The sequence below is a fragment of the Cimex lectularius genome, unplaced genomic scaffold, assembly GCF_000648675.2.
Source record: "Cimex lectularius strain Harlan isolate CLEC.00 unplaced genomic scaffold, Clec_2.1 scaffold87, whole genome shotgun sequence".
Classification (NCBI taxonomy): domain Eukaryota; kingdom Metazoa; phylum Arthropoda; class Insecta; order Hemiptera; family Cimicidae; genus Cimex; species Cimex lectularius.
The window spans coordinates 1,501,236-1,525,814 of NW_019392768.1; the positions used below are offsets into that span (position 1 = coordinate 1,501,236).

Sequence of the window (24,579 nt, forward strand, 5' to 3'; positions counted from 1 at the left end):
CAATAATGTTCGTAAAAACTCCCTAAAAAATATAAAAACTGAGCACAATTTAAATTATTTTCGTAGAAATAAGGCCCAATTATTTTATTCCGACAAGTCCACATCAAACCTTGATGGAAATGATGAACCACCTGATGATGACAAGAATACAAAATTCTCGTATTTTCCTCTGCCCATATTCAAAATTCGCACGGTTTGATATGCCAGTAGAGGTTAACATGGATTCAACAGACCATAGGATGTATGGAAGAATGTTTTCTTCAACCTCCCAAGTCGACATTTGGGCAATGAATGTTAGGCGCCTGTCATAATGTGAGACCCGAGGTCCTTGGAAAAGATGAGAGCAATACGGCTTAAAATTGTAAGTCCGGAGTATTTATCTGATTTTATTTTTTCAAAAACGTAAATCCCTTCTAATATTTCGTAGAAAGGATTTGGATTTTAGCGAACATACAGTAAAATATTCAGCTCCTCGTCGAAATTACGCTGCAGGCTTCTTGATGAAGAAACAGCAACAGATTCGTATCTCCTCATATTGCGAGCAACACGAATAAACGTTTTGTCGTTTACTCTGGGGCGATCAGGAAATTTCTGGGAGTACGACTCAACTGCACGAAGCGCATACCGCCACAATTAAGAAAACAGTCGTACAAAATCAACTCAATCGGAAAAATGTGCTCTTCGGTTCATTTTGAATGGAATACCTTATGTAGCGGAACTGGGCCTGAGGTACCTGTATAAATTTTCTCCAAAAAAAGTGAAACTAGACATTTTTTTACAGCGTCATTGGTTTAGAAGAAATTCTGCCGGGCCATGTAAAAAGGAAACCCTGTATAAATCAAAATCTACATTGATACTTTAACACCACGACAGTACTAGATAAACAAGTCCAATAAATGCATCCGAAATCTCCAAAACATGGAAGAAACCGTAATTGACAATATCTTCAGTGCCTTGACATATAGGACTTTCGGTTACTCAAAAAACAGAGAATGATCTGCGAGCTCAATTACACTGACAGGACCTATAATTGGTGTAACAAAATAAAAAAAAGGACATTATCTCCGAAAGGGTCCATACCAAACGAAGGAGGAAATTTTACTGCTCCACGTAGAAAGGTAAAACTCAGGATCTTAATACAGTATAATATAGCCACAAATATTTGAATAAACACATATTCAATGATGACCTTATGTGTAGCTTATGTAACGAAGAGGAAAAATCTGCCACCCATACTACAACTGAATGTGAACCACTCAATAGAGACATAACGTAAGATGCCAACAATACCTGCGAAAAATAATTGGAGTAATGACATTCTAAGACCTACTATTTCTTAAAAGAAGAATCTAATTATATGACCTCAAGGAGCTAGAAAAAGGACTATTAGCCAAAAGGCTGCTTGAGGTGTACCAAACCCCGCCAGTAATCTCATCATCTTCATCTATTACATCTCTGTATCTCTCCAATATGGCAGAATATTTTAGAACTGAAAATGTAAATGAGATGAGCCAAAAGACAAATTCATATTTATATACCAGATAAACGGGACACTCCTTAATCCCCACCATAAATCAACGAATTCTTATTTTCACTCGTGGTAAAAGAGGCACTTAAATTCCCCGCCAAACGAATTATTTTTTCGGCATTAAAACATGATTTCAGCAAAGATATCCAAAAGAAACTTGCTAGATGGTTGGTTATAAACAAGAGGTAAGAACCTTCTTTCTGAATGTAAGACAATTTAAGTCACAAAAGAGACATTCTTTGCTATAGCCTATCCAAATTCCTCCTCCTTGAAAACTAGATTGTTGAATCCCTTAAAGATTAATTAATTTGTGAATTACTCGTAAATATTTATTGACATAATGCTTAATTAAAATAAATGTAAAGGTTTTCAATTTGAAAAAACTTTCATTCTGTTTCAAATGTTCACTAAACATCAAGGCGAAGTTTAAAAATTCAATCGTAAAAATATTTTAACTGGGCGAAAAACTCCATCTAGCCTAAATGTCTACTGATCTTTTTATTGTTGCCCAGTTAAGAGACATTGAATTTTATGATCTCCAGGGCTGGCAATAAACTAAAAGCATTAGAGAGACGATGTCAAAAATAGGGAAATCGATGAGCAAAAAGTCATACGGAATGTTCAATTTAATTAATATTCAAAATAACAGTATTACTGAAAATGCTCGGGCAAATTAAAGGTATTATAGCGCAAAACCTTTTGTAAAGTTCGAAAGAATATAACATAAAAAAACCCGGAAATTTAGCTTAAACATTGATATTCAGTTCGGCTAAAAGGGAATATGGATGATGTTCAAGATTTTTGAACATCCATGTAGGCATGTCCTTGCTTCGTTGACCGATTCTTCGATTATCCTGGAATAATCCAGTTTTTCTTGATTATAACCAAGATAACTTAAAATTTAGGAAATAACGGTTCGAGATCTTTTTGGTTTCATCAATGAATTTTCGATGAAATTGTCACCAAGGAATCCAGCGTATATCTTCCTGGCTAAATTGGCCAAAATTGCCGCGAATTCTTGGAAAAAGAACATAATATAACCCCAAATTATATTGAAAAAGTTGGATGGCATAAAATTTTAATGCTGTATCATGATCAATCTTGTCTTGACTTGCGGAAGTGTAGGGATCCAAGAAATTATCGTAAGTTAAGAGAGTGTACAGTTTGTGATTAGACCTAGAGATATAACCATTGAATTGATTTACTCAATCCACATCAATTATTTCAATGTGAATGTTTTGTTTTTTTTTATGGTAAAACTGTTTATTCTGTCAAACTTCGCTCCAACTACACTTCAAGTTGAGGCTGATCCTATTTCTCATTTCCGCTGACCTGTGTAGAATATTTTACCATAGTAGTTGAAGAGATTGTGGGAATGGGTAAATCGTTGGCTGCTGATTCGGATGTACGTCTGTTTATAAAGTTAATAAAGTTAAAAGGAGAATTGCTGAACCTTTGTCTTACGCCTCAGGAATATCAGTCAGCAAAAAGGTATGCTAATCATCGGGTGAATTCCACTTTGTTGCTGATTACCCTTTACTGGCTCCTTATCGGCTATCAATGTTCGGTTAAATGTTCATACCATTAGATTGCTTTATAAATTTACTTAATGGACCTGACTGGAATAAATTAATTAGTTATGCAAAAGCTAGGATTAGGGAAGATTATTAAATAATGATTTAAATTAAGTAATGTAAATCGTAACTGTCCTTTTAGTATCTTCTCTTTTCTGTTTGCTTTTATTTGTATTTTGTTTTTACCTTCTTTTTTCTTTCATTTATTTAAATTGTATTCCATGTGTATTGGATATATTTTGCTTTATTTATAAATTTCCAATGGGCCGAATCCCGGCAGGCAATTACACTTTCTGTTTTAAGAAAGGCAAGAAATTCGTATTTAAAAAACAATAAACTTTATTGTTAGGTAATATGTTGGACTACTCCAACCAACTTTTTTTTTGCCTGTGCATGTCGGGGAAAAACCAGCCAGCCCCCTCTTCAACCAAAACATCAGTCATGCCTACTTTGAAGCTCAAACTTTACTAAAAGTCACTGACATCTACTTTTGGGCTTGTAGTTTGATGTGTCCCACTTAATTGAAGAGTGTTTTGGTTTTCTTGGTTTTCTTTCCTTGGTTCTATGTATAGAGGGTAAAGTAATGCCACCCGTATGAAAATTGTACTTGCGCACGGCTTCAAAAATCCGAGAATCCGCCGTCATTCACGCTAATAAATACATTCGCTCAAACTAGCAACTTTCATACAATGTGTACCATTAAATATTTATAAAATTCCGGTGTCTAGCTAATAATCATTCTAAATATATATAACACAAACCTAGGTTGGTGGGTCCGTGGGGTATGATATATTCCACCACAGACCCACCGACATATGCATCAACAGTCAATCAAATAAATAACAGTATATACAGATAAAATTTGGGAAGCCACTGAGATATTTGAAGTCCCCCCTTGTACGCTTAATTGTCCTAAAAACCAGCCTAATTTGATGACCTTGGGTACCGAATGTTCCGCCACAAACTCACCCATACAAACACTCACTCAAACGATCTCGCTAATAAATGCAATCATACTGAACGATAAAATAACTGGTTTGGAGGGCTGTACTCTACATTCAGCCACAAGTCCACACTTTAACTTTCAAGTAAAGTTTTAACATGATTGTTATAATACGTAAAATTTAAATCAGTCCTGCTATAGTATATTTAATAAAATATTAAAATAATGATTATAAAACTAGAGTAAAAAATGATTTATTGTCGATAGGAATTTAGACGTGACTTTGCTCCTGACAGCTTAATTTTACAAATAGTAAAATTTAATAGCAACAACATTAGCCTATGATCTATAAAGAGCTATGAAATTCCATCCTTAACAACAAAATTTATATTGCGAGGTGTGCCTGCGGAATGATGAATCTGTAATTTTGGTCGTTACCGGCCCTTCTGGTCTAACTATCCTCGATGGGTTGGTTTGACAGATAATTATCGGTTTGTCGCCTTCATAGGCAGCCCGAAGTGATCGATAACCATTAAATAAAATTTATATTTTATGAAGAACATTGAAAATTGTTACAAAAAATGTTGGATTTCATATGGATGTTTTATGGGTAGTGTTCTATTTGGCACCATTCCATGAATTGAACATTCGATTCAAATATTGATTTAAAATGTAAGAGAAACGGATAAAATTGCCTGCTTGAAACTAAGTGTAAAGCACGAAAAGGTTTTACTGCCGGTAATCCACAACTTATCGTGTTATCTGGGGCCACGTCTTTTTTGAAGTCAATCAGGGTATTTTTGTTTTTCTGCCTGGGAGAGCGTTTTTCTCACGAAAAGCAATTCGACAGGGAAACATCGTCTTGGTTTATTTTGTGGGTTGTAAACTCGGCGAAATGAAAAGGACCACTTTCTAAACCGCAGCCATCAACTCTCGAGTCTGCAGGGATGCGAATCGATACAAAAAACGGACCACGGCCTTATAATAAACCTACTGTTCTAACCTTTATGACGCTTAAAGAGAGAGAAAAATCAATGATAAGGAGTAGAAACAAAAGTAAAGAAAAACCGAGAAACCCTGGAACGAATTTTATTGTTGGTTTATTATCCGTTGAGTCATCAACGATGATGTTAGGTGATTCACAAGAATTGAACAAGTCAAAATATCCGTATTTCGTTTTTTTATATCACTTTTGCACATGTGAGACTTCTGGCTCAGGGGTGGTCGAAAGGTGTCCGTAAAAAAGGTTGCACAAGAAAGCGGTAATTGGTACGGTCGGCTCCGTTTTATGGCACCTCTAAATTAACCCTTTTAGCCGGATGGGACGGATAAACTAGTTGTTAACTCAATAGTCCATTCACACGTGCGACCGATCGCCCCAGGTCTGACACCTGTTGTCGTCAGCTATTATAGCGAAACTGATGTTCGACACGTTTTCATTTATAGACCTGAAGTCGAGGCGAAACTGCATTAATAGTCCTATTTATTTCAGACCGTTTCACGAATAAATTAAGATTAGGAAAATGGAAGAGAAAAGCATTTTATTTTACAAATGATTGAACAAGCCGATGTTCGGATCTACCCTTATATTGTTCTAGTTAATGAACTGGAAATTAAGTCCTTCAAACTTAAAACATTAAATTTAGAATAATTTTCAGAACATTAACCCTAAGACAAGATCGGCTAGTGATTAGAAGATAAGGTTTTAAAACTTTTGTATTGAAGCAAAATAATCTTTAAAAAAAATTCCAAGCAAAATATTTTTTACACTGGCATACATCATACATACCTCTCAGCCCGTTCGAAAATAACCCTTATCCCAGGCAAACCCATTATTACTGGTGTTCTTCAAGGCTACAGTTTATCTGCCTCCCTATATTTCGGATATATTAATTATCCTAATTCCTTAAATATTCAAACATGATCTCCAAATCTATCTCTCTATTTCGCCCGATGATCCTTCATAATACTGACTTTCCCCTTTTATAGAAATATTTCATTTTCATTTTCATACTTAACCCTATAAACTTCCTAGTCGTATCCTCCTACAGACTCGTCAACTTTCTCCCTGTAATGTCCAAAATCATCGAAAGACTTTTCTTGAGACATCAAACTCCCTTCCTAGTCTTTCTCAAGCCGCAGTACAACGTTTCAGAGCTGTAGGCGCCAAATTCTCTATGGTCGAGAAAAAAGTACAGACTGGCTGCGCTTTTTGACGCAAAACTGTCATCAGGAATTTTTGCACAAACTAAAACAGTTCCTCCTTAATCATTATTACTTCATCCTGAAACCCTCTTAACCGAACGATGTTTCAGAATAGATAATGGCAGCAATGTGTTCTCTTAAATAAAACCGAACCAAACCGTACATCATTGGAGCAATCTTGGTTCCATAAAGTGTACCATTTATAATGCAGACCTGCCAATGAATCCTAACATCTGTCGATCTATGAGGAAGATATCATAATATGAAGTGTAAACTTGGATATCATGGATATCATATGGACCCCCCATCCATATCATGGAAGCAAAAAGATTTAACCTTAATCCAAAACTGTTGTGAAATGGAGGAAAAGAGAACATACAAAAGATATTCCAATGGGACCTAAAAAGATAAAATCTACAGTACTCTCTGAAGCTGAAGAAGAATCAATAGTCGCTTTCAGAAAAGTTACACAATTACCTTTAGAGAAGATCAAACTTGCATAGATGGCTGCAGCATCATGGCTGCTCTGTTTTGCCTAAAAAGCAAGTTGCAGCAAGTGTTGATAAAAATAAGTTTAAACAATGTCCTATTGGCTATTTCCATATTGATATTGCAGAGGTAAGAACTGAAGAAGGAAAGCTTTATTTATACGTTGCAATTGATAGAACTTCTAAATTTGCCTATGCTGAGCTTCACAAAGCTTTACCTTATAAAATACATAAAGTTCTAACTGATATTGGTATTCAATTTACGAATCATGATCATCATAAAAATGCTTTTACTCATATATTTGAGCATTTTTGTGATGATATCCTATGCAGGAACGGTGCAAAATCCAAAATCGAATTAAACAAATACCAATGATCCCAAGTCACGTTTTTACGTTTAAAAAACGCCAACAACACGAAATAAGGCAGTTACACAAGTTAAATATTTGGGACTATATCTAATCAACAGACTCACGTGGTATTCTCACAGTAGACTTAATAGACGAATTATCAAAACACAAGCAACTAAGAAGACTATTAGAACTAAAGCCTGACATGATTGTAACAACAATATTATTACAACTTTTATCGAGATATTAACTACAAAATTAGCACCTGTTGAAAAACTTTTCAGTGATGTTCTCTCAGAAGCTATCGGTAAGAAAGACGCGTATGCGATACCGGTATGAGATACAAAAAGTACCAAGTTGACTCTCCTGTCGACTAGATTCAGTCGCCTCCTTTTCATCTCTTCTCGATTCTTTTCTAAGCGGTTAAAAACCTAGATATTTGATTCTGTAATATTTTTATAATGGTCGAGCCAGAAGTTGTAGGACTCAGGAGAGCGTTCGGTAATGCATGGAGGCCCTGACGGAAGTCAGCGACACTAATGACCTGACCCTGTGTCCCTGAACATTCGGGGCATAGAAGCAAGTTTGCAATGTTGACCACAAAGGGAGCCAACATGGACTCTATGGTCCCAGAACCCTACTGCGGCCTAGCAGCCTGCCACAAAAGAGGATACGTCTGAAAATGGATCCTTAATGAGTCCAAAACCTGGTGGAACAATACCACAGGTATGAGGCACGCGAAGAAATTCATAGAAGGACCATCCGCAAAACTTAAATAAGAATTACTGGCAGGCAACCGCAACCGAACCAAGATTCTGGTTGGACTCCTGACAGGGCACTGCCACTTAAGAAAGCACATGCACCGGATAGGAGTAAGAAAGATGAAACACAGTGCAGATCTGCCATGAAGAGTAGGAGACGGTAGAACACATTTTACGTTTCTGTGAAGGTCTATGTTGATACAGGTTCTTGCAACTAGGACAACAAAAACCACAAGAAAGATCCTACACCAAAGAACCGCTGGCCAATCTGTGGAGGCTGGTTAATAGCTTGAAGCTGGCCAGTGAGATATAAATAACAGAGGAGCACAATAGATCTATTCAGGTCGAAGTGCAGTAGGTCTTGTGGCCGCCTCTCTTATCCCTGTCGTAGAAGTTATAGCTCTTTGGCATTTAATTAGACGAAAAACAAATAAAAGTAACGTAATGTGGGTTCACATTTCGCCACGCATTTTCGTTTTAACTTTATCCGCATAATCGTGGTCATTCTTGCTCCAAAGCATGGGATATGTGTCGTTATCAAAAATGTCACTTCTAAACATTTTTAAGTTTCAAAGAAGGCGTATGAAAATAAAATCGGACGGAGAGATCTACTCGATAGACTATGAACTGTGTGAATAACACCATGCTGCGCAATGTCCCGTCAGTCCCCTTTATTCGGAAAAAGATCAAGCGACCGAACATCCCAAGCGACTGAAAGATAACCGGTATCTCAAACCGTTCGCTTACAGCCTCCCTGTCTGAATGACCTATCCCTTTGTTACGTCAGTCCCCTCCGATACAGATCTCTCTTACCGATCGCCTCCGTGCGAACCGGGCCTTACGTTTATGTGCAATACATTAAGTCTAATTATCTGGGGAACAAGTTATGAATATACAAAGTTGATCGAAATCTTTAGAAAGATTGTTAGGTGAGATATTCCACGCAAAGTAATTTTGGGCTGACTTGTATTACCGCCGAACAATTTCACCGGTTCAACCTGTTCCAAATAGAGTTAATTAGTTCACGTATGGGCCGCAAATTGAACTGGTTTAACATTAATTAACCAGGAAATTTCAAATTAAAATATCAATTTTTGTATTACAATTGGATCCTATTGTATATTATTCAAATAAAATGATTTTTACTCTTTTCCTGGTTGAAACTACTGAACCAATTGCCTGAAATAAAATATAACTAGAAGCAATGAATTCAAGTGATCTGTTGTTGGAATTGATCTGATTTCACAGTCAGCCAATTTCAATGTTTAATTTGATTACATGAATTCGGCAGAATTCCTTATGTCCTTTATAAACAACATTCATTTGCACTGATCCATCTGATCCTTTTACCACGGTCAAAATAGAATAAATAAATCGTCCTAGCAACGTCAAAGCATAAAAAACTTATAGAAATCCGATTTAAAAAACAAAATTAATACTATATTACATGCTCAATATATTCGGTCATTCGGAAAAAGGATTAATTAACCATAGATTCATTTCTTAACAACTCAAACATAGTCTGACTAGATGGGTCAGACACACTATTTTACACTTTCATGTAAAAAGTACTTTTGTTGAAAGTTTAGGGATGGACCTCCTCCTTACTCCCTCTAAAATATGGGGTGCCCCAAGGCTCTAGCATCTCTCCTATCTTTTTTTCCATTTATATCAATGATCTGCTCGACTCCACCCAGTCCTGTAATTATCACCTATATGCCGATGACTCCCAAATATACATATCCTTCCACCCTTCCGATGTTCACTCGGCCATTCTCAAGATCAAAAAGACCTAAACTCCATCAACGAATGGGCCCATAAAAATTCCCTAGTCCTCAATCCGTCCAAATCCACCGCCATAATTATCGGGGCCAGGCAACTCCTCAATTCCCTCTCCAGCANCTTTTAACTTCATAGAAGGAACTTCCTTTATTTATTTCATGTAAATTATTCTTAGGGGACACCAGTCCCAGAATAAACTTATTTTTCTTCTTCTTCAAAGTTCTTGTTTTTGTTTATTTCTTTAATTATTATATTTCTACTGAATAGAATTTTTAATTGTTTTTTAGATACCTATGGTACTGTATGTTGAAAGACAGTTTTGTATATACATATATATCCACATACCATGAGGTAATTTTCTTTACTATTTGTACTAAAATTAATTTTAATTACTTTATACTAATTCATAGATATGAGGGCATGAAGTACATATTTTTTATAGGAGTGATTTTTTAAATTAATTTTTTGTTTATTATACTCTCCCTTACCGATAGCTGAATATTTCAGACCAACCTCAATTCTATATCTTACTAATACTGGAATCATTGTTATTTGATGAAATTAAATTTATCCATAAATATTTATTATCAGAAAAGTTACTTATTTTATGAGTATTCCAAGACTTATTCAATTGAACATTTTGTAGAATTTTTGTTAGTGAAATCTCCTTTGCAAGGGCAAAAAACGTGATATCGGACCAAATTTGAGCAGCAGCACAAAATCATATTTTTAATAACATCATTTGTTTATTGGCGACAAGAATTACACTCTTCTCAAAAAGTGTACATAACTAAACAAAAATTATAATGAAAATGAATGAATATTAAATTATGCATTTTTGCACATTAAGGAAGGTTAATGCTTAACGAGTCACATTTTGGATTGGTTTTTCAATGGCGCTACAGTTGAAAAATTACGATTTTGTGTTAAAAAAATCTCATTTTATTCTAAAATCACGAAAATGTTAATATCTCAGGAAAGAGTCAAGATTTTGCCCAAATTACTTTCTGTGTGTCAAACCAGCATGACCTATTCTTCATCGAGAGAGGATGTTTCTTCTGCCGAGAATCAATACAGACGAGGTTCTTACAATGAAGTTACGCTGTTAAGCAATGCTATTTTATCATGTTTTTTTTTTTATATATTGCCTTTATTATAAACCGTGTTCTTCTAAAATATTAGTGCAAATATTTTAACTTAATAAATCCATTATATTTAGTGGTCTATTGACCAAATTACTTCTTTTAATTAATCAATATTTTTATGTAAGGTTTAGGTTGAAATAAAAAACTAGTGCCACGAGCGAGATTAGATTTTAACTTAAGGAGAATGAATTTTTATATTGATATTTCTTTAAAATCTAAGTTAATAAAAGTTTTCTGATTGATTATCACCCAGCACTATTTGACTTTACTAAATCAATAAAACTTCGATAAGTGGTTCTAGAAATCTAGTGAAACGTCCCTAAAAATCTAAGATGAGATTAAAATTGTTATTATTATGGTCGTTCGGATTGAATTACGTCGTCAAATTTACAAAATTATTTTTATATTTTAAACCGTACTTTTATACATAATGATGGAAGAACTTCCGAAGCATACGTATTCGATTTATACTGCATTGCTGTATACCTAAATTAATTGATATTGTTCCTATTGAGTTACTGTCAAAGTAATTTAATTTAATGATGAGAAATAACCGATAGCACTTCTAAACGGTAAAAGTTTGTAGTTTATGTTTATGTGTACAGTTTTGAAGTTCAGCCAACTATGACGATATAGCTTTAACTTTGTGCCGTTAATGTATTTGTAACTGCTTAATTCCATCAAATAATTCTTAAACGGCTTATTTGAATCACTATATACATATATATTGATAAAGATTAATTTTAAAATAACACTGATGTTGGTGAAGATAAGACAGTTTCAGAAGAGTAAGGTTGAATTGAGAATTGGGGAAATTCTGCTGCAGTCATATGGTAATTACTGAGTTGGAGTATAGTGTAACCTGCAGAAGGTTGGATTCCCTTGCTCGGCAGCCCGTGAAATCTGAAGTTTCCCGACTCTTGTTTATTGTTCTTTGTCAACATAGTCGTAATTAACTTTTAGGCTGTATCCTCTTGTTGGCAGTAGAGATCGCGGTACGTTTCATTTCTGCCGTTTATATTTCAAGAGTCACGGATTTATTTCTTTTAAAAAATGAAGAGATTTCCTTGGAAGAAAAACCTGCTCCGGTAATCCGAAGGTCTACACCCTTAGTCTTTTCAATGTGTCAAACCGTGATCGTGCCATTAGCCACGGCGGTTTTTCTTCCAGGGATCGGCGGCAAACTCTCCAAATGGAAACATTAAAGGAATGAATTGGTCTTGTCGCTAAATCGTCCCGGGCTCCTAATGAGGACCATTTGCTCAATTGGATTTTCCTAGGACAGAACCGGCTGGAATAAATTATTACTCCTTCTCCTCTGTTGAACTCTCATACATTATAACTCAAACAGAACATTTAAAACTGGTTTTCTCGTTTTAAACGAGGGGCACTTTTCCCTTTAATTAGCCCCTAATATTTTCCCCATTCAGGCGATTTTCTCAACACTGTTTCAATAAGTAAAATTGTGTGCAATTCAGAAAGCAACTTTCAAAAATTGAAGCCAAATAAAAATTAAACTAGAATAAATATCACTTTCAAAATAACAACCATTAAACCAAACTAAATCAATAAACACTCTAAATATAAGGATATTCCTGTTTGTCATATAAAAAACGAAAGTAACACGTTATACATAAATAGGAGGCGAGGCAAAAAGATTTACCACAGCTCTGATGTAGCAAGCTGTAAGGCAAGAAACGTGAGGACCAGCTATAGAAACCTCTTTGATTCTTTGAACCCTTTTTCCTGCCAGGACGTGACCAGCAATTGGAATTTACAGGTTGCTTTCGTTTAGATTCTCACAGTTTGTAAACTAATCCTTCTTTCGTCGATGCTTGTGCCGTTTCTTCTCAGAGGACACTGGCTCCTTACTGTCCTTCTTTATTATTAGATACGAGACAAATCCCAAAGAAACAATTAATATCGACAATCAGTTTATAAAATAAATTCTTGAGATGGTTAAGAATAAGTGAACAAGCTAAATTTAACGTTTCTTAGGGTAACAACATTTTTAAAAATGCAAGACTACCAACGTTTCTTCTGGTTAAATATTTTACAATGAGCTCCTTTGCAGGAATAGGTATTACACTGTCGTAGTCAACAAATGTCTGAAAATTGGACCTTTGCCTTAGCAAAAACGTCGAAACTAACTTAATTTTTAATTCTTGACGGCTAAATCGAGTTAAAAGTGTATGAAATTGCTTGAGACTTTCTTCTTGTTTTTCTATAAACTTCATATCCAATAAGGTCTTAATTCAGACAAAAACATTTTAGTGATTATGCGTTTAAACTGTTTTTTATAAGTTTGTGTTTATACTCCACAAAACATAGATAATCCAAATAATGCAAAGTTATATATTAAACCCTTAAATTATGGAGTATTATACAACATATATTTTTATATTATCACCATTACATCTTGACAAAACAACTCTATTTGAAACTCAACTGTCGCTCTTTCCCTCTCTCCCTCTCTCTCTCTCTCTCTCTCTCTCTCTCTCTCTCTCTCTCTCACTCACACACACACACACACACACACACTTTCTTTTTCTCTTTCTCACATACTCTTTCCCTACTTTGTCTATCTACTTGTATTTTTATCTATCTCTATCCATCTCATACTTCTGTTCATAGAATTAACCCCTTTCCGAATTATCGAACACATCTCTCTTTCTGCGTTTTCTCTTCCTCTTTCTTTCTCTCTCTCTCTCTCTCTCTCTCTCTCTCTCACACACACATACACTTTCTTTTTCTCTTTCTCACAAACTCTTTCTCTATTTTATTTATCTACTTGTATATTTATCAATCTCTATCCATCTTATACTTCTGTTCATAGAATTATCTCCGTTCCCAATATCGAATACATTATTTCCTCTCTTTCTGCGTTTTTTTTTCTCTCTCTCATTCGTTTTAGTTCTAAGTTTTGATTTTTCTAAAATGAATATAAACAAATATAATAAATTGTAGTACAACGCATTATAAAAATCGTAAGAGACCACCGCATTGTGATTTTTTGTATTATGATGTTAATAGAATTCCAAACTTGTACGTACCTTTTCCAAATCAAATCTAACATTTTCCAGATTAAATTGTACAACCAAAGTACAGTATTTTTGTTCGAATTTAACCTACTTCTAAATCAATTTACGTTTTTTTAGTTTCTAGTTCATCTCCGTCTAATTCACAGAAAATATGTTGGTATTGAACACAGGTATCAAATATAGGTATGAAATATGAAATAAATAAACAGAAGTATCTTTTCGAATTGTATGTTTAATATAGAAATGCTTTGTAAATTTGCACTGTATGGCGTATTTCTTGTTATACGCTTTTTTAAAATATACTTTGCCTTAGAATAAGATTTGTTAAAATTTCAACGTAGATGAACTGACATCGAAAGTGTACATTGTACGTAGATTTTCTAAAGATGTTATTATACCAAGTAGCAAGGGAAAAAACATTTAGCCCCCAATTCAAATGAATAATCGTGTTTCTGTTTAAAAAAACACTAAGTCGGAAGTTTATTTTTGCCGAGTAGTTACGTGCAATTTATCACAACATGATTTCCTACCCTTTTTGTATATACGTATATATGTACAGAATATCATCCATCTTTAGGCGACGTCTAGGGTAAACGAGGGTGGATTTCCTCGCCTTGTATCGCCTGGGAAAAGTGTTAAGCATGAAAAACGAGCCCGGATAAGCCGTTTAGAGCAATTGCCGAGCAGGATGACGTCTCGACCGAATACACAACAAATAAAATATATAAAAAAATAAAGAACAGTGTCACAAGCGTTTGTAAGCGCCTTTGAATGAGACGGATCGCCGGCGAGGAAATTTGTCCCCCTGCGCTTAGACGTTTCGGAAGTGTACGGAATTGGCAGCCCGTTGAAGCGAAATGACATATTTCTATGAAAATTAGAAATCATGTCAAAAACCTCCTTATGAATTCTAAATTGACGTTCATAAGAAATTAATGCCAAATTAAAAAAATACTAAATATGGCCCGAAAAAAAAACAAAAAAAACAGTATAATAAAATAAGTAATTTAATTATTAAGTGATTGGGATTCTGATAGTTAAACATGGCCCGTCCATCATACATCATAAAATAAACTTCTTCCGATTATTCTTTCTATACAGTGATTCCTATACGGCTAATTATTTCTCTTAAATGTACCATAATAATGTTAATAACAACCAATTATAAATATTTGTAAATTAAATGCGTAAAGTAAAAAAAAATCATTTATATATTTTTTTTTTTCAATTGTTTTTTAAATATAAAAGAGCCTTCTAGATTAGCAAGAAGACGTTATATTAAAGGTAAAAGAGCTGGGTCTTTAGACCTCAAGAGATCGCAAAGGCTTTTTTTTGGCAGCCTTCTAAGGTAATCGAGACCGTGTTCTTTCTTAATTTCCATCCCAAGCGTAATTCCGGCCTGGAAAACACGAGGAGCGACACGTTAATCATGTAGCGGGTGGTCTCGCTTTTGTTACGACGCCGCCCACTCGACGCCCCAACAACCGAAGGTTGTTTAATTAATTCCTCAGAGTTGGGGAGGCCTAGGAAAAAAGCAGAAGCCTCAGCCTCTTTAAAATGCTACCGGCTGATATTGTTTCAGTTGGGTTTTTAAAGGAATACACTCAGTTCTAATGGGTTTTCCTATGTAAGTAAACTGTATTTGGCGTTGAGTATGCTTGAAAAAACAAAACTTTCCCGTTAGTAGAAACCCTAGGGGGCGAACTTTGTTTATATTCTCTAATTGGTGGTAATGCACATTCACTCCTTCATGTTTAACTTAATTGTCTTTTTGAAAGTTTGTAAGTCAAACCTTAAAAACCATCTTTTTTGTAAAACTTAAGAACTTTATAAAAAATTATTTGGAGATCGTGAGATGTGGTCTGGTGTAGGTTTAGAAATAGGTTTAGAAAAACATTTTCTTTATCGTGCCAACGTTTCGATCATTCATGAAATCATCTTCAGGTCCTGGGATTTATAAACATTGTTTAAATTACACAAATACATGTAGGACGAAAAAAAATGAATTTATACAATGCTACAAATTTTAGACTCAATCGAAGTATTTGTACTCACTCAAAGTGTTTTTTCTTGTGTGTCGTTTGAGAGTGCCAGTAGGATATTGATGTTTTATGTTTATATACATAGGATTTTGAAGAGGTGAAGAAGGGAGTAGAGATAAAGGAAGCCAACTTGTTGAAGAATTAGACTATGCAGAAATGTTTGATGTAGGAATGTAATGACTGTTTAATACCTTATTTTATGTTTTATATGATGATGATGATGATATATGTATGCTATTTATATTGAATTTGATTAATGATATTAGCGTAGCTGCGACTGAGTCGTGTGCCTGTTCTGTAATTGATGCTGTGCTTTTCTCCGTTGATGTAAACCATTCCTAAAAAGTTACGTTTATTTTTGTTTTGTTCTGTGTGTAATATTTTTGGATTGGTGAAGTCAAAATTGGGTTAGTGTTCAAAATGATGGATAGCCAGTGCTGTTGGATTTTGTTTTGATTTTTTGCAGTCGTAGGTATGTTGCTTTACTCTCTTATCCAGATATTGGGATGTAATACCGATGTAAGTTGCCGGACAATTTAAACAATTGAATTTGTAAATTACGTCAGATTTATTTGTTATTGGTGTGGGATCTTTAATTTTGGAAAAAGTGTGAATTGTTTTATAGTTTTTGAAAGCTATGTTAAAGTCATCAGAAGAGAGAAATGTGTTTAATTTATGTGGTAGGCCTTGAAAATGTATGTTGGTGTGTCTGCATTTGATCGATTTAATGTGGAATTATTAGTAATAGCAGATGGTGTTAATGTTGAGTTGTAGTTGTTGAATATTCTGTTCATTATGTGCTTAGGGTAGTGATTGTTATGGTTATCTGTTTATATGTTCTTGTAGTGAAATGATTCAAAGCTTAGGGTAATAATTCTGTGAAGTAGTCCTTTGGCCGTGTTTATTATATTTTATGTGTTTATTATGAAGAGGATGGTGCGAAGTAAAGTTGAGGTAGCGATCTGTGTTTCTTGGTTTTTGAGTGCCATGTGATTGTTTTATTACGATATTACCTAAACCTACGGCACCAGACTGCATCTCACGATCTCCAAATAATCATCAACTAACGGTCACTAAATACCACACATTATAAAAAAAATTAAAATGTGTTAAATCAATATGCATTATGTAAAAATTAAAATAAAATCAATCCGCCTTTTCCAATTAAAAACATATTAAACATACGCATAACAAACTTTATTACACCGAAATCACTCAAAGGATATCATAGAAGCTTAAAAGTGCCACAATATTATTTTCAAATAAAATATTTTTCAATTTAATAAAAATCCAAACCAATTTCACTCCGTTTATTTGCCAAACGAGAACCGAATATAAAAACTAAATAAAATTTAAAATACGTTTCCATTTAAATAATTGGCCCTACTCCGTATTCAATGATATGCAATAACTTATTCCTGTTTAATAAATGTTCTATTTGCACAGAGCCAATATGTTGAATGATGTGTGACTACCTGTTGACTGTTTATCCATTTATTAATTAATTCCCATACCACTCAATTTACTCTTTCATGCTATCTATCTTTTTCGCTATCTATATATCATTTTCTCCATCTTTCTATTTACCACAAGATTTACCACTTCCACTCTCCTCTCTCTCTCTCTCTCTCTCACTCACTCTCTCTCCCTCTCTCTCCCTCTCTCTGTCCCTTTCTCTCTCTCACTTTTTCGGTTAAATGGTCTTTATCTGTCAATATCTATTTATCTATTTATTAGACAACTAAAAATTAACCTATCTAACCTTACTAAACTAAACTACCTTCAATTTCCTAAAATCTTGCCTGTTAAGTGAAAAGGGTGGTGTTGTCCAGTACATGAGGTTTTCTTTTTCATTAATTTTTAAAACTACAACTTTAGCACGCTGTCCGGTGCCAGTTTCTAATCTCATAAATTAGAATGCAATAGAATATTTATTCAAAACTATTTTCAATAGAACACATATTTAAATAGAATTGCCATTTTAAACTATATCCTTCTGCTTCAGAATTTAATTTCTTTTAAGTTGTGTAGCAGACATACAAAAGTTAATTTAAGGGAAATCTCTAAGCCTTGAGCAAGGTGAAAACTGAAGCGTTGGTCACAATACTCAAGTGATTCGAGCAACAGTATTGAGCCGAAGGTCGTAGGTTCGAATCTCGCTTGACACTAGCTTTAGGTAGAAAATAGATTCGTTAAAAAGTATAATTAATTAAACTAAAATCTTTCTTTAAAAATTAATAAAATTCTGTTTAATTAAAAAAATTAAGTTTTACAAATTTTACATCATACTTTGCTTTCTTTCTCAAATCCCACTGCAATTATTGATTTTTTGACCAAATACACCACCTAATAAAAAAAAAGATTGTTTTAAAACTCTTCCTGACTTTGGAAAACGTCCAGATACATCATCTCCACAAATTCCATTATTAAAAAAAGTTGAACCTTAATTTGTCAAGTGTTGGATAAAACCATACCACCAAGAGTAAAAACATAGTTCACTTTGAGACGTAGCATTCTCCCCTTATTTAACCTCCTTGGGACTCCACTATATAGATAAAAGTCTTACATGGAACCCTCAGAGGAACTCTTAAACGATAAGACTTGAATAGACGTTACAGAAGCCTCTTTAAAGCTTGAAAATCGTTAAAACCTCTACTAAACCGCTACAAAAATATTCAAAATGAATAACAATTCGATATAAGTTTAGAGATTAGCGCTTTGACTTGAAGACAAGGTTAACTTCTGAATGAATGGAAAATAGAATTTTCCTTCCTATTTGGGTCAATGGTTGGATAGTGGCCGGTCGGATTAATGAAGTATGGCATGAAGGGTCGACGGGGATTATGGTGGGATGGATGTTGACAACTTGTCGAATGGATCAATGGGCTGTGAACCCACGGTTTGTCGATTCTAAGGGGATAGAGACGGCGTGTAAGAATTAATGAACCATAAAATTTGTGTGAGCCGACTATCTATTTAATCATTAATCAAGTAAATTTGGTTTGTTTGATTGATATGATAGTTTAAATTGTAAAAGAAATATATTGTAAGTAGATTGTAAAAGTAGAGGTACTGAATTTTGATTTCAGAAACTAATTTATATATATATGTTGTTGTTTTCTAATGTAAGCTACGCGCAGAATCGTAAGAAGACCCCGTAGGGCAAACATTGGGATAGGCACACCTGGGATGTGTACAAATAGACACAAGGGCTCCACTTCGGAACAGTTGGCCGAAGATAAATGTGGATTTATTTATAGGAACGGAATTCACCCTCTTAGGCTCTTTTCCGACTTAAAAATAGCCCTAGAGCTGACATTGTGTGTCGGAACAGACATCGTAAAACAACACAATTATTTCCAACAATAAAAAAGTGTTTAGGATTAGCTTTATTTAAGTTTTACCGCATTTTAAAACGACTTTGAATTTGGAAATTTTATTAACGAAAATTCATCAGCCAGATTTGAGATTACGGGTGGATAACGCTGATCGACTGCGGATAACTAAAGACGAGAAATCGATAAAAAAGTAATAAATATCTACATATATAATGGAAGATTATTTGCTAAGCAACCAAAATAAATAATTCAACTAATTAGTGAGAGAGAGAGAGAGAGAGAGAGAGAGAGAGAGAGAGAGAGAGAGAGAGAGAGAGAGAGAGAGAGAGANCGTGCCAACGTTTCGATCATTATTGAGATCATCTTCAGGACCTGGGATTTCCAAACACTGTTTAAATTTTTCAAATACATGGAGGATGTGGAAAAAAAGTGAATTTATACAATGCATAAAAATATATTATTTATATTCAATTTCTATGCCGACTTCCTTCTCCACCCCTTCAAAATCCAACATATATGAACATAAAACAGCAATATCTCACTGGCACTCTTAACACGACATGCAAGAATGGCACACGTACGCAGAAAACAAACGCATTGAATGAGTAAAAATACTTTCATTGAATATAAATAATATATTTTTTTGCATTGTATAAATTCACTTTTCTCCACATCCTACATGTATTTGTTAAATTTAAACAGTGTTTGGAAATCCCAGGTCGTGAAGATGATCTCAATAAAGATCGAAACGTTGGCACGATAAAGAAAATATTTTTCTGAAACCTACATCACACCAGACCGCATCTCACGATTTCTGAATAATCATCAAGTAACGGTCACTAATCACCACACATTGTCTAAATATAACACGGGTTAGTAAAATAGATCAAAGCGGACTTCAACGGGAATAATAAGAAAACGTAAACCGCCTGTGACGCATATGACGCCTCTGGCCCGCTATCTAGCAATGAATATGTATAATAAAAAAGAACCGGCAGTGCGGGTAAAAGGACTGGAAAAATTTTACAATCTCCTTAACACATTTCTAACAAAAATAATGTCGTATGTTTAAAAAGTGAAATGTGAATTAAAAATGCAAGAACGCAAAAAAGCTGGTCCGATAAAGGCTAATGTAAGGAGGGGGTTGGGGTTGGTTTTGGCCGGCTCTCGGGGATGGTCTAATTGCGTTTCCGGGCTGGAGGAGAGTAGCGTTCCTTACCAGCGCCAAAAACTGAGAGGAGACCGAAAGTCACAAACCTTCCCATCCTATTCAAGAACAATTTTTTTAAGTAGCTGTTAAAACATCAAAATTATTGTTTGTTGTGCGATCAACCAGCTTTCATACGATGTTGATTGGGATTCGGGTTGTGGTCTTCAAACATACAATGTTATTATATCAACGCCCAAGCTTTCGACAAGTTTTATTGTCTTCTTCAGGGGATCTACAGAGACAAAGGGACATAATCATTTAGACAGTTATAAATTGTATAAATAGTTATAAAATATCAGTTTTTTGTTACTTACAGATACAAAGTCAAATCGTAAACACATTGCACATTCCACGATATGTATATAAACAAACTATATACATATATAATAAATAAATAAATAAATAAATAAAAACCTCTTCTTAACAACCTCTTACATATATATAGGCATTTTTAAAAAAAGTAACAATTACTTAATAAATAATATTCTTTTTGTACATAAATATCACAGGCGTTTGACTAGAAAATTGTGTTTATCACGTTAGCAGGTGGGAGGTTCCCCACACTATCACCTAATGATAACAATCATTTACCACAATTTTTAAAAATTAAGATCTTAAATTTTAGAAATTAAAATCTTGTTTATTTATTTATTTATTATATATGTATATAGTTTGTTTATATACATATCGTGGAATGTGCAATGTGTTTACGATTTGACTTTGTATCTGTAAGTAACAAAAAACTGATATTTTATAACTATTTATACAATTTATAACTGTCTAAATGATTATGTCCCTATGTCTCTGTAGATCCCCTGACGAAGACAATAAAACTTGTCGAAAGCTTGGGCGTTGATATAATAACATTGTATGTTTGAAGACCACAACCCGAATCCCAATCAACATCAAAATTTTTTAAAAAAATTATGCCCGATCAATTAATAACCGTAAAACTACACTGTCATCAGATCAGATCAAAAACAGGAAAAGAACTGAAAGTTATCAAAACTACAGTTCTTACCAAAAAAGTTCTCCAGATAGCCTGTAGAGCATTGAACTCAACTTATTAATGTTATCATACGTGGGAAGCCATGTACTAATGACGATAATCCTCAAGCGGGAAAATAATCCTCACATTTACGGTAATGCTTTAGTCTGCAATCTCAAATAAATTAATCACATGCTATAATTTTATATTTCTTAGGTACCACAAATGTATAAACAATGCAAGGAATCCTCTTGATGTTAAACAAATTACTAAGAGCAGCTTGCTAACTTTTTCGTGCCCAATCTTTCTTAATTTATTTTCCTTTATCTCAATTTTATTTTTTGACCTTTCCCTTTCTTTTGCTCTCTTTCATTATTTCTGTGAACGAGATTCTTACTCGCACTCTCTCTCTCACTCTCTTCTATCTATCTTTGTATAATTGCAAATTATCAACACTACTGATATACACAACATCGAACATATAATATACAAATTGGTAAACTAAATAAAATTGGATAAATCGATTTTAACGATTTCGAATATAAATCTCTAATAAAGGAAAAAAATAATCAGAGGATATATAAATGTCAAATTAAATGGTCCATAAAAAAAAAAAACATATATTTTTAAAATTAATTTAAAACAGCTGATGCTTATGTCGTGCTACATCTGACGTCATATGTTCATTATAATAAAAAATGTATAAAAATTATTATTGTCCAAGTGTAAAAAAAAAGAATACACAAAAGCAAAATGGAATTTTTTTATAACATGTCGTTATAACCAATTTATTTGTAAAGTAACTTTTGTAGAAACAGTGGATAGTCATTTTAAAAACATAGTAGGAACGAAAACAAATGAGAAAGGAAACAAAATGCTGGTAACCAAAGTGATATTAAGCCTAGAAAAGTTTTAAATGTGCATAACGTTCAAAGACTCTCAACGTGAACATTATTATACAGAATGAAAATTGATTTTGTGAAGATTGAGACCTAAGGTATGAACGACAACCATTAAGATATTTAATTATAGTCCCTTTTTGATTTTTTTAAAATTTTATAAGTGTATTGTTATCCACGCATTCCACACATTTCGCCAACTAAACAAAAAATTATGTATTTAAATAGGTTAGAGCAAATAATTCGAATAACCAGGGGGGCGTTTACTGCCCCCTGTGTTACTCTTCTATCGGTCGGGCGTCAATGGTGTAATTTGATGGAAGGACCACCGCTAATAAGGTAAAAGAGAAACCAAAATGCTTTTATTTCAGGTGTTAAGTATAATTTTTTTCAGGGGTCCTTCCAGCCTTGCCCAAGAAAAGCGTCTGGGCGTGGAGACAAAAAAGGTGAGATTTTTTTCAATTTTATGAATGTTTGTTTTGAGTGCATTCCCCACATTTCGCCAAATAACCAAATTTGATATTTAAATAGGTTAGAGCAAATAATTCGAATAACCAGGGGGGCGTTTACTGCCCCCTGTGTTACTCTGTTTGATGGAAGGATCACTGCTAATAAGGTAAAAGAGAAACCAAAATTCTTTTATTTAAGGTGCTAAGTATAATTTTCTTTCAGGGGTCCTTCCTGCCTTGCCCGAGAAGATCACCTGGCCGTGGGACAAAAATGGTGAATTTATTTGTACACTCTTGTGTTTATAATTTAGTGTCTTATTAAAAATTATCTTATTAAAAATTATTTTTTGTTTCCTTTACTTTGTTACAGGTTAGTTAAGAAAATTAACTTCGCTTTAAGGGCGCAAATTAATGTGTTCTATAAATATATTTTTGCAAAGTAATTTGGTTTTCTTTCAGTAAACAACTATTTTTAGCACCTGTGTGTCAAAGTATATAAAACTTTATGTAGAAGGACACAAGTCAAATTTCATTTTTAAATATCTAAAATTTAATATCGTAAATTTGTTCTTTTTTTATTAAGAAACATTTGTACATATTCAAATGAGGAAAACTTTATGATTGATTATTTTTTTCTTAACAAAAATGATTCAATATTTGTGTAGAATAAGACATGATTTACCCTCTACTGACGTTTATTCAAAAGAAAGGATATATTTTCTTATATTTTTGTTTTGAGTGATCGTCGTTGAATGATTTACGTATATTATACTCTACATAAACAGATAATTTAATACATTTGTTTATCATTTGTGGAAGCATTTTAGTTTATGAACTAACTAAAATAAAATCACAAAATGTTTTTACTTTTTCTTTGGGATGTTGAACGAGGAAACTTTTTATTTTAACAGGTTGACACTTGGGCTGCTTTCTCAAAAAGTTGTTCGAAGTGTCGCACATGAGAGAGGCGTCATTCAATGGTCCACATAGGGATCGTGTATGCATGCCTCTGCATTTAAGTTACGTTTTCGAGCAAAGCAGTCGGTTTCTGTTCCCCTGTCCTTTTGTTTTAGACGCGGAGGTTTTTTTTTTATTGTTTATAGATCATTCTAACTGTTGTATCATATTTGCTGTTTGAATAGTCTAAGTGGTGAGGGGTGATGGTGAAATATGTTGCCCCATCGCTCCTTTACCAGTGTGTTTTTAGGGTCGATAGCGGAATAAAACTACCTCCTCTACCCTAATTTAGATTCGATTATTAATACTGTGTGTAGGTCGATTGTGGAATATTCAGTAATCCGAGGTAAAAGTCCGTAAGACCTGAGAATAGTTCAGCCTTGGTGGACTATTCTCCCTCATGACCTCCCTCCTAACTCTCCGTAAAAAAAACTTCCAATTTACTTCTTCCCGATATGGACTTATGGACTGGATATGTGGGGGTACAGCGAAATATTGCAATATCCATCACATCCAATGAGGCCAATTCATAATCGTAAGAAAATTAAAAATTATGTATCAAGGTGTAATGTGTTGGAAAAAACAATCTGTAATTTAACTTTGTACTCTTAACTTTTCTGGAAACCAATAAAGACGATCGAAATATGCACTTGCAGACAACATAACATCAATATGAATTGGAACCCCATAAATTATGAAGTTCATCTGAAAAACTACTCCCTCAATGCTTGCATCTTTCTGGAAACCAATAAAGACGATCGAAATATGCACATGCAGACAACATAACATCAATATGAATTGAAACCCCATAAATTATGAAGTTCATCTGAAGAACTACTCCCTCAATGCTTGCATCAAAATAGTACAAGCTTAATAAAC

At 34.0% G+C, this 24,579-nt stretch overlaps 1 protein-coding gene and 1 long non-coding RNA gene across 13 annotated transcripts in view; one reads left to right on the forward strand and one right to left on the reverse strand.

Moving 5' to 3' along the window:
• Positions 1-24,579, reverse strand: part of LOC106667815 (protein eva-1 homolog C) — a 618,009-nt gene that overhangs the window by 466,463 nt on the left and 126,967 nt on the right. The window lies entirely within an intron of this gene.
• On the forward strand, positions 22,100-23,186 carry LOC106667816. Its single transcript, XR_001340647.1, has 6 exons — positions 22,100-22,392; positions 22,523-22,633; positions 22,689-22,740; positions 22,826-22,910; positions 22,967-23,017; positions 23,114-23,186. It is a non-coding gene; the product is annotated as an uncharacterized LOC106667816 (long non-coding RNA).